We start from the raw sequence: 11881 nt of genomic DNA, 5'->3' as shown, positions 1-11881 counted from the left end.
GCAGCTTCCAGCACCTCAGCAAAAAGGCAGCCACCATAGTACCAGAGAAAGGCATGGCAGCTGACCTTGAAACCGCTCTCCCACTAATAGCTGTGTTTGGGTGTCTGCTCTTGAAAAGTCCTCATTCCGCAGCCTCAGCAGGGTCTGATCAAGAGCAGAAAACAGACTACCCCACGCCAAGTTGGAGCCCTGTGAGAGAAGAAAGATTGGACCCTGGAAACAAGCAAAGGAGCCCCACTGCCAGACCTGTTTACAGAATCCACGGGTGTTTGTCCTGTTTGAAGAGACTTCAAAACTAACCGTTGTAAAGGAGGTTACTGCTTTGATCAGAGAATCCGAATCTCCTGTGTTTGACCATGAATAATTGCTCTTTGTCATGTTAATGCATCTTTCCGGGCTATCAGATCTGTAAATGCACCTTAATTACAGGCAAGCCTTTTTTTTTTTTTTTTGGAGGGACTTTCTTGACAGCATTTTATGGAAGGTCTTTGCTAGTTCCCCTTCAAATCTAATTATCGTAGGAAGACTATGTTAGGCCAAGTAGCAAAAGCAGCTAACACGTGGAGCGGTCTTGTTCTTATACCTCGTTCCCCGAGTAGTTACCCGATTGAAGAATAAAATGTAAATCGCAAAGATGTTTTTGTTTTGTTTTTTCATCTAAAAGGCAAGTAACAGAATTCAAGCCGCACCTGGAGTTGTGCTTGCCCACGTGCTTGGGGAACTACCTGGAGGCTGAGCAGCAATTTCCCTCCCATTGTCCTGCCAGAAGCATCCACTGGGATCCTCCGCTGTGACTGGTGGATCCTGAAAGCTTGTTCTTAAATTTGAACCAACTAAGCAATCTAATTAGGGGACAGGGGGTGGTGGGGGGGTCCTACTGTTTGGAAAGTAGAAGACAATGACAAGTCCTTGTATTTTAATGTTGTGGCATTCAGCTTACTTTCTTTGCTTCCAGGGGGAAAACGGTGTGAACAGAGAATGTTAAATACCACTGCTGAAGACGTGAGGAAATGAGATTGCCAAATTTGCAGATAGGGCCATTTAGTTAGATAGGCGGAAGGATTTCTCAACCGCCCAGTGAAATCCCCTGGTGGGGAGATGCTTTGAAAGTTGCATGCTTTATGAAATCGTGTGGGGCAAAGCCATGTGGGGAAGGAGGCTGCCCAATAGGGGAACCTTTCAAGGGATTGCGTTTCTTCGTGTAGTTAGAATGAATGCAGCAAATGGGGCTTTTGACCACCTGGCCAGAACACTTAGACTTTATACCTGGTATAAAGTTGCCTTCTACGTTGACAAGATCTCCTCCACCCCCCACCACCCATTTTGGGTTAACATTTAAGTCCATCATCTAAGGCAACAAATAGAACCTGCCAGGAGGCTGATGATATCTCGGAAGCATAAACCGTACCGAATGAGCGCATTTGGAGTCATTTCGTGTTGTTGGTCGTCCCCCTCCCCCTCCCTAATTATAGCAGCAATTAGCTTGGCAGCATTGCATTCATTCCAGCCCACTGGGATGAAGAACAATAATTATGTTTACCCCAGAGCTGGAGAGAGTGTACCTAGCTTTGTTCCCTGCACTGGCTAAGCTAAATACTTCACTAAGCGGTGTCCCACACCAGAGTGTGCCTGAATCCGGCCCCTGCCACCCAAGAACTTCTCCCACCTGGTTCCTTCCCTTGTCAGAGCAAACCTCTACCAAGTCAAGGGAAAAACAGGTCCTGGGCCCCTTTCTGCTAAATCGGGTGGCAAATTTTATTTGCACTTATTTAAAAGCTAGAACTTTCAGATAGAGGAGTAACTTTAAATGGTTTAATTTGTTACACTTATCACAGGAGGAGAAAAATGAAATCATCACTGGAGAAATAATGAAACTCCCTTGGATGGTTCTTGACAATTAATGGAATAGAAAGTTGGCTGTTTAAAATGGCTCTTTTTGCAGTACTGGGTGAAAGCAAATGATTAAAAGGACAAGTTATTTAAGTTGGAAAATAAACTGCATCTCACACTGGGAAATTAGGTTACAGGCAATTTTGCATTACAGCATGAACATATCATTAGTTTTAATTTTCCACAACAAAGATTTTCGGGTAATTTGCTTTCATTAGAATGGAGATGTTTCTCGTCTACATGCATTACCATTCAACATCTCTGTTGCCATCCTTAGAGGCTTTTTTTTTTTAAGAGAGATTTGTAAAAAGAACATCCTTGATGACTTCTTCCTAAATATTATGGCAAAAGTTACCTTGCATTCAGCAAGACCTGAAACAGTGGGTTTGCATAATGATAATGCATCCTAGCCACTGTACAATGTCAAACACAATAGAGCGAATGTACATTCTTAGCCCAGGAGGGCTGTGTGTACACCGTGTATTTCTCTACTGTAAAATGTAGGCTACTACTGGAGATCCCCTTGCAGAGGGGTCTCGGGGAGGAGATGAGCCAGTCAGGGTGCGATGTAACAATGATGAGAAATACAACTTTCCTCTAGTTCCTAAAGGTTTCCTCCCCGCTCCCACTACCATGACTCGAATTCGATCTTGCAAGTCTGGCTAGACCAGAGGAGGTACACTGGTACTGATAGGAACTGAAAATACAGGGAATCCAGGACGGATGAGCCCTATAGGACCAGTGGTGTGAGTGGCAAAACAGGGAGGGTAAAGGGAGAATGGGTAGGAAAGAGGGAACCGATTACATGGAACTGTGTGTGACCTCCTCCCTGGGGGACAGACAACCGAAAAGTGGATGAAGGGAGACGTCGGACAGGGCAAGATATGACAAAATACCCATTTATAAACTATCAAGGGCTCATGCGGGAGGGGGGAGTGGGGAGGGAGGGGAAAAAATGAGGACCTAATGTCGGGGGTTTAAATGGAGAGAAAATGTTTTGAGAAACGATGTACAAATGCGCTTTACACAATTGATGTGTGTATGGATTGGGATAACAGTTGTATGAGCCCCTAATAAAATGTTAAAAAAAAAAAAAAGTAGGCTACTTTAGAGAAAGAACAGTAATCAGTTACCCATTAACCACGAGAGGTCAATTTTTGTGGCAACTTGATCAAGGTCTATTGATCAAGTAGTATTTGTCCGTAGAAATGACTCCCTTTACAGGAGGAAGCTTGTGAAGGAAGCCATTGTCTCACCAGGCATCATCCTATGTGCAAATCCCCCATTGCTCTAGGCTGGTTTGAATATCTTCATTCTTATAATGTAATTTACTGACTTTTAAACTAATCAATTCCTGAGGCTACATTCTGTGCTTAACTGACTATACAGGAGTCTCAAACAAGAATTAATCACCTAATAATGTTAACGCTGAGAAAAGGGGAAAAAAAGGTTTTTTTGGAAATGAGTGACATAGTCATGTGGATCGTTACCAAATTATTCACAAACTAGTTTCCCAGCATGAACTGTGGTTTATTTTCAAAGCTAACTTACTTGTCTGTGTAACCTTTATCTTCTGGGTACTTCCTACAAACTTCATGTATTATGCAATCAAGCCCATAAATATAGGCAGATGTTAACTTGAATGGCTGAAAGACAGTTAACCATACACGTACACTTAAAGCTTTATTGTCATTTCTGTCATAAACCTCTCCCTTTCTTTAAGAGATTTCCCGAGTTGTCATAAAACAGTCATACTGGCTGTATCCTTGAAACTATGAACTCAGAGGAGTGGCTTGTCTTTTTTTTTAAGACAAAGATTTTATTGTGAATTTGATGCTTGCCTTTTTAAACATAGAGAACTAGAGAGCCCCCTAGCCGTGTCATTTCTGTGCTGTAATAGAATCCAAGAATCCACCTGCAGGGTGCACAGGTGGATTAAGCCTCTGGTGAATCCCCTCTGTTCATAGCTGAGGGATGTGGATAGGCCTGTTATCAGATTGAGAGTATTGTAAAGTCAATTAGGGCAGATGTCATTAGGTCAAAATGTAATTTCTTCTCATTCAATCTCCCTCCTGACCCATTGTAAAGCTGTTTCAGTTTAAAAAAGTTTTTTTAAGTGAAGGGGAAATATATGTAGATTACACCCCTGCTGAATCACCTCTGATCATGAAGACAGATGTGAATCGCCTTGCGATCATGCACATGCATTGGAAAGTGGATTGTTGCAGATGCAGTGAGGTTAAAACTTACCCCCCTATCATTTGATCTCCTTTAAGATCCATTTAAATTTGCTCTAGGTTTTAATATTTTAAGCTGTCTTTTGGATTGAGGTTTTTATGTTTTACTTTGTTATTATTGTTAGTTTTTGTTTTAAGTTTTTCGGTATATGAAATCCAGATAGGTAACTGGATTAATAGGTCCTTTTGGGGCATGGCAGGAGAAGTTGGGGGAAAATGAGAAGCTGATAAGGATGAGTACAAAATGAAGAAAATGTTCTAAAATGCATTGTGATGATGATCATACAACTCTTCTTGATGTGATTGAACTATTGAATTGCATGTGATCTATATGCATATAAAACTGTTGGGGAAGAAGAGAGTTATCTATTGAGTGTCATGGTGCTAATGTGGCACGGATTTTAATTTTTCTCTCCTAATGAAATAATTTTTCATAAATTCCTGAAAATTGGCTATCTCCAATTATAACATATAACTAAAGGGCAGTGTTGTGCAGTGAGAGAATACATGCCATCCATGAAGGCAAGTCTGGTTGGTTCCTGGTCAACATACCTCATGTACACATAGAACCTGTTGTTCTTCTAGATTTCTGTTCTACTTTATGCTAAACTTGTAATAGCGCTTTTTTCCCCCTTTAAATCTCTAGGGGTCATTGGCACAGTTCATGTTACTTAGGCCCTCGGTAAATGTTTGCTGAATAACTGGTTTCCATTCGGAGTGGAGCCCTCGTGGTGTGGTAGTTATGATTTGGGTTGTGATATGCAAGCTCAGCAGTTCAAAACCACCATCCAGCTCTGCAGGAGAAAGATAGGGCTTTCTACTCCAATAAAGAGTAACCATACCTACCGGCATGAATCACACATCACCTCACTGTTGTGCCCTTCACAAGAGCCCCCTTGAAGGAGGAGGCCTCACATTGTCTGAGGTCACTCCTTCAAGAGGGGGGAAATGGGAGAAGACCATCTACATGAGGCTACACAGCATCCAGACAAGCTGGGGCCAATCATTGGGCCCCACAGGAATGGAAGAAGAACCTTGCCAGAAGATCAATCTAAGACCTGGGGAGGTGAGCATCTACATTTTGGAGGAGACACTGATTGTTCTGTTGGTGAGTATGGTGGGTGATTGGGGAGAAGGAACCTCACATTGGGAAGGGGTGCTAAAAAATGATTGTAGGAACCCGATGGGGACAGTGGAGCAGATTTTACGTTCCTGGGTAGACACTGCAAATAAGTTTCTACCCAACCCTTGGTCAACCAGGCCAAGGCCTAAGCACCATGGATGCTGACCTTGCAGGCAGCATGGCCTAACCCAGGGGCTACTCCCGAAGGGCTTCCCATAGAGGACTAGCTGAAGGACCAGAGCCCTTGCACCCTGGGACTGAGGACTGGGGTACTCAGATAGAAGAGGATGCAGACAGTGCCTGCCCCAGCACTGTGGAAGTGGCATTCACTGGACTTTAGGGAAACCCCCCCCCCCACTTGGGGGGATGTCCAATGGAGAGGGACTCAGAATCACCATTTATTTCCTACCAGATGCCCCCCTCACAGTGTCATGACAGATTTTGAAAGGATTGATCCAGAAAGTTTTCCCCTGGCACTAATCCCCATACTTAGGGTAAACAGAGCTCAATCGAATGGGAGAGCGAAGAATTGTGAGGAGCAAAACGGGGGGTGCAGCTGACTCTCATAGACTCCTCATACCTACAGGACCCAGGGTGCTGTGTCATTGGGAACATTGATGGTGTTATCAGTGCAATCACCTTATACCCCAGGGGGATGATTGACAATGTTTTACATTTTGATTTTTTATGGATTTTTGTTTTCTTGCCTTGAGCGTGCTTGCTTTGTTTGTTTGTTTACTGGTTGGTTTGTTGCTGTTGTTGGTGTAGTTGGTCTTATGGGGTTTGGATTCTGTCCTAATATGACTGCCAAAGTCAACCTGAATCGTGCATATCCCATGGACAAGCAGATGGATTCTGGGCTCCCACTTAACTGTAGCCCCAATTCAAGAACAGTTCGTTCTGATATCATGGCCCTGTGCTCCATTCTCACCTTCATGAAATGATCACTGAAGAGAAGGGTGCTACAGCAAAGTGTGATGAAGAAAGCAGATGGTGCCCATCTATCAATTGGGATACTGTTTGGGGTCTTAAAGGCTCGTATTCACACTAGCCTCCCTCTAAGTGAGGAGCCCATTAAAGTCCATATGGAAGAAGCATACCGGCTTGTGTGATCCAAAGATGACAATTACAAAATTCAAAGATGATGAAGGGAGAAGTATCGGAGCTTAAATTGTAAACACACAATATGTAGAAGGCTATGAAGGACGTGGGGGCCGCAAACCCATCTGCAGAGGATCTAGTCAGATTAAGCTGCTGGCAGATCCCCTCTGGTCACAGGCAAGGATCTTGAGCAGCTGTAGCAGTAGATAGAGATCACTGTAATCTTGATTATGCTGGATCAAACTTGGTCACTTGACCTCCCTGTTGACCCAATCTGAATTTGCTCTAGGTGCAAGACATTCTTGCTTGTTCCATGACAAAAATGGCTTCCCTGGCTGGTGAGGGGGTTTGGGGAGCAAACAATGACTTCTGGAGGGGCAGGGAGCACTAGAATGATTGGGATTGCACAACTCTGGTTTAAAGCGATTTAACCCTGGGGGGAAATGTTCAAAACTTGATTGTGAGGATGATTGTTTAATTGTTCTTGATGTGACTGAACTATTGTACGATTATGTTGGTTATGTGCGAATAAAATTGTAAATAAATAATAGCCAAAAAAAAGGTTATATTCTCAGAAGCTCACTCGAAGGAGCAGTTCTGCTCTGTCCTATAGGGTCACTATGAGTCAGCATTGACTCAATGGCAGTAAGTTTGGTTCTTAATTCTGTCTGCAATTGAAAGGGTTCTATCACGATGTGTGAACCCTGATTCTTCTTAACTCAACAAAGTATATGGATGCCTAGTAGTGTCCTGGAGACTCAAAAGTTCAGCACTCAGATGCTAATTCAAAGGCCGGTAATTTTCTGGGTTGGGGGTGGGGTGGGGGTGGGGGGTCTGGCACTAAAGAGATTCCAGCCTAGAAATCCCTACCGGGACAATTCTACTCTGTCACATGGGGATATATATATAACCGGGACAATTCTACTCTGTCACATGGGGAGATATATAAATATATATATCTTTGTGTACAGTTACGTGATTTTGAGGAAGAGATTCTTCAAAGTGGAATTCCACACTATGAAACCTTTTACATGTGTGTAGAAATGGCCTTCTCAAGACGTATACTTTGCAGAGTGGATAAGAGTCGTGGCTTTCTGTTTGTTTTTAAAAGTCCTGTTTTTACCAACATCATGGTGAGACTCAGCTTTGCCACAAACTCCCCAAATCTTTTGAATGGCTGTCACTCAGTGAAGCCAAAAAACCGAAAGCGAAAAAGCAAATGGGATTCCCGGGCTGCTTTGATTTGCATTTCCAGGGCTGCCATTGAGGCAGCCTTTCATGTGCTTATTGCCATTTGCCTATCTCCTTTTGTAGTTTGCTTCTTGGCCACCAAGGCAGACTCTCCTCTTGAATTCACTCTCATCTCTTTTATGGTTGTGGATATGAATCCTCCACTGCAAATGATTTCTCCCAGATGGCCACTCATGTTTTCAAAAGGACCATCACTTACCTTTTAACTTTGATGGTCATACTGCTGTGCTAGAAATTCTCTTGGTCTTTGTATATAAATTCTTTTAAGTGGCACATAGTGATCTGATGTGATCAATCTCAAAGTGTGTGTTCTTACCAACGGATCCAGGTTGTGCTTACACTAAGCACCATGCCAGGTCTTGCCCGGTGGGGTTTCCTCGTCCCTCACCTAGCCACTGTTTGGAATCTTGTTTTCTTTAAGGGTCAATTCCAATGTCAAAGTCCACAGTGATTTCCCTGTGCCAGTCACCATTCATTTGCCACATGATTTATATTTTCTGCGTACATATGTTGTAACTTGAACTCAGGATGACACCACCCAGGTGACGAGCTGCTTCTTTTGACTCAGCTCAGGATGCTTTACGCCTAGAATCAGGGCTGCTCGGAAAAGTTCCTTTCATTCGGCTTCCTCAGGAGCTTTTTGGAGTCCCCTCAAATAGAGGGCTGTTTCAAAATTTCTCCTTACACAAAATGAGCATATCATCTATTTCCCACAGACCTGTTCTTGGGCAACTCGGGCAAGGTGTACTCCATCAACAATCTTTTTCGTCTAACTTCATATGTTTGGCACTGCCAGTGGGCGGCAGGCAACGAGCCTGCCTGGGGGTGTGAGGTTCTAAATTTCAAGGATAACACGATGGACAGCATGGAGGATCTTGTTCGGTTTCCCGTATTCTCTGATGACACAAAGGAGGATCTGTTCTTTCTCCAATGTGAAAGGCTCTCCTTTAACGTCCAACTTGTGCCCTGATTTAAAAAACAAAACCCACCTCCTGGCAACCCCTCGGGTGGGTCAGAGTAGAACTGATATGGCTCCCCAGGCTTTCCAATGGGTGGCTTTGCAGAGGTAGATGGTCAGGTTCCTGGGGGCCAAGGTGCCTCAGGCTGGACTTGAGCAGACAACCTTTTGATTAGCAGCCAATGAATGGGTCAGGGGCTGCCGGCACTGGCTGATGGGGGCCTGTATTTCGTGCTCCCTCCAATTCGACCCCTTTTCTTTGACGCAGCCACCGCTCTCTGTGTTTGCCTGCTTCCCAGTCATTTTTTGTTTTTCAAAATGAAAAGGCCCCGACCTAATTTAGTTATATTAATAGAATCATTTCATTCATTTTAAACGTCATGCTTGCGATTTCGTAGCTGATTCTATTATGTTTTCTTTATTTTGCTTTTTTCCTTGTTAGATGTTTCAAAGCAGCATGAAAATAAGACAGAATAGCTTCAATCCTGATTAAACCACGGCCCATGCTGTTTCAGTGATACTTTTACATATTCGTTACCCTCTCTGGGTTATTTTAAGCAAAGTTCCCATCATTGTAGAAGTAAATATTTTGTTGATATTTCTAAAAGGCATCACTTGAATCATACAAAGGCACTTCAAAAAATTTGTGTAGATTTTTCATTATTATTTAATTCCTTTTTTTTTTGTAAAATTTTTGATGCCCCCTTGTAGTCTTTCTGGTCTGGCAGTTAGTTCACAACTGTGAAGGTGTGTGTATGTTTGCATATGCTTCATTCAGACAACCTTATGCAGTATTCTATAGCAGAGAGTGAGCTCAGGAGGCAAAGCTGACCATGACATGAGTATATAATAGAAAGGAATTTGGTAGACATGGTGGTACTCAGAGCATTAATCAGGCCACTGTGGCAGAGAAGTGGTGGCAGGTGCATAAAGGCCAAGGAAACTCACTTGTCCTTGTAGCATGCGCCATATCTGTCCCATAATCAGACGAATCTATTTATGATGCTCAAGTAAGTGAAACGGGATGGTGAAGACCGATATAGGAACACTGCAACCCAGACAAAAACATAAGGCAATCTCATCAAGGAAGAATTCAAAAGTGTAGCCAGAAAGCAAAGCAATAGGAATGAAGGCTGTTATGACAAGAAGAAAAAACCAAACCAAACTCACTGCCATCAAGTCAACGCCAACTCAGAGGTACCCTATAGGACAGGGTAGAACTGCCCCTGTGGGTTTCCCAGACTGTAACTCTTCACGGGAGTAGAAAGCCCCATCTTTCTCTCATAAGGCACCTGGTGGTTTTGAACTGCTCACTGTGGGGTTTGCAGCCCAACACATAACCACTATGCCACCAGGGCTCCAGTAAGAAGAAAAGAGACACAAAGGGTGAAGACTTCAAATAATGTGTCTACAAACCCAGGGAGTCTAAGGACTGCCAGCAGCTGAGGTAGACAAGGAACCTCCTCTTTGTAGAACCACCCCACAGATGCAGACTCCTAGCCACCAGAACTGTGAGAAAAGAAGTCTGCTATTAAGACTCGACCCTCCCAAACAATGACAAAGAAAAGAAAAGGCGTGGATTGTCTTTCAGCTGATGGCATTGTCTCTGCGGAGAAGGGTTCTCCTCAATGCAACTCCTAACTCTCCTCCAAAAGCAAATCTGGGAAGGCAGGTCTGGAGAGCAGGATCTTATCTTTTGAAGTTAATCAGACAGCCACCAAACGTTTATGCCTTGTTTGTTTGTTTTTGTTTCAGAAATCTTTCAAGTCACCCCCTCCCAATAACTTGCAAAAATGATACAAAGAATTCCCATAACATTCTTCATTCAGAGTCATTCACCAATCATTAATTAACATTTTGCCACATTTATCTCTGGGCATGATGGATAAGGACAAGCTCCCCGCCCAGTTCTCTCTGCATAACAGAGAGAACTTCCCTCCTCTTTATTTATAGCCACCGATTGACAGTTGACAATCACAATGAACCCTTTTCACAATCTCTTACAACTGAATCATAGAATCCAATCAGTATCTTCCCCCACCATTTTCTATCAGGGAAAAGTGAAGGGTACTTGGTAGCAGTAGCAGAGGCTATGGCTACAAGAGCCATATTAAAAACTTTTTAAAAAATCATTTTATTGGGGACTCTTACAACTCTTATCACAATCCATACATCCATCCATTGTGTCAAGCATATTTGTACATTTGTTGCCCTCATTATTCTCAAAACATTTGCTTTCTATTTGAGCCCTTGGTATCAGCTCTTCATTTTTTCCCCTACCTCTCCATTCCCCCCTCCCTCATGAACCCTTGATAATTGATAAAGTATTATTTTGTCATGTCTTACACTGTCCGATCTCCCTTCATCCACTTTTCTGTTGTCCATCCCCTAGGGAGGAGGTTATATGTAGATCCTTGTAATCGGATCCCCCTTTGCACCCCACCTTCGCTCCACTGTCCCAGTATCGCCACTCTCACCACTGGTCCTGTAGAGATCATCTGTCCTTGATTCCCGGTGTTTCCAGTTCCTTTCTGTATCCGTGTACATCCTCTGGTCTAGCCAGATTTGTAAGGTAGAATTGGGATCATGATAGTGGCCAGGGAGGTGGGGGGGAGCACTTAGGAATTAGAGGAAAGTTGTAAGTTTCATTGTTGCTACACTGCACCCTGACTGGCTCATCTCCCTGCCACCCTTCTATTAAGGGGATGTCCAGTTGCCTATAGATTGGTCTTGTGTCCCCAATCTGCACTCCCCCTCATTCACAATGATTTGATTTTTTGTTCTTTGATGCCTGATACCTGATCCCTTCAGCACCTCGTGATCACACAGGCTGGTCTGCTTCTTCTATGTGGGCTTTGATGGTTCTGAGCTGGATGGCCCCTTGTTTACCATCAAGTCTTTAAGACCCTAGAGGCTATATCTTTTGATAGCCGGGCACCATCAGCTTTCTTCACCACATTTGCTTATGTGCCCGCTTTCTCTTCAGCTTTCTCTTCAGCGATCGTGTGGGATGGTGAGCATCATGGAATGCCAGTTTAATAGAACAAAGTGTTCTTGCATTGAGGGAGTACTTAAGTGGAGGCCCAATGTCCATCTGCTACCTTAATCCTATACCTATAAATATATGCACATAGATCTATTTCCCATCCTCATATATGTATTTACATATGTACATACCTTTATTTAGATCTCTAAAATGCCCTTTGCCTCCTAGCGCTTTCCTCTATTTCCTTTTACTTTCCCCTTGTCCGACTATCATTCTCAGCCTTCCTTTGGGTTTCAGTAATTCCTCTCAGTTACATGCCCTTGATCAAGCCCTAC

Source organism: Echinops telfairi, unplaced genomic scaffold (genome assembly GCF_000313985.2).
Source record: "Echinops telfairi isolate 266 unplaced genomic scaffold, ASM31398v2 ScPeMD7_11;HRSCAF=52, whole genome shotgun sequence".
Lineage (NCBI taxonomy): Eukaryota > Metazoa > Chordata > Mammalia > Afrosoricida > Tenrecidae > Echinops > Echinops telfairi.
The sequence above is the reverse complement of the archived record's forward strand: the minus strand, read 5'-3'. Positions refer to the sequence as shown.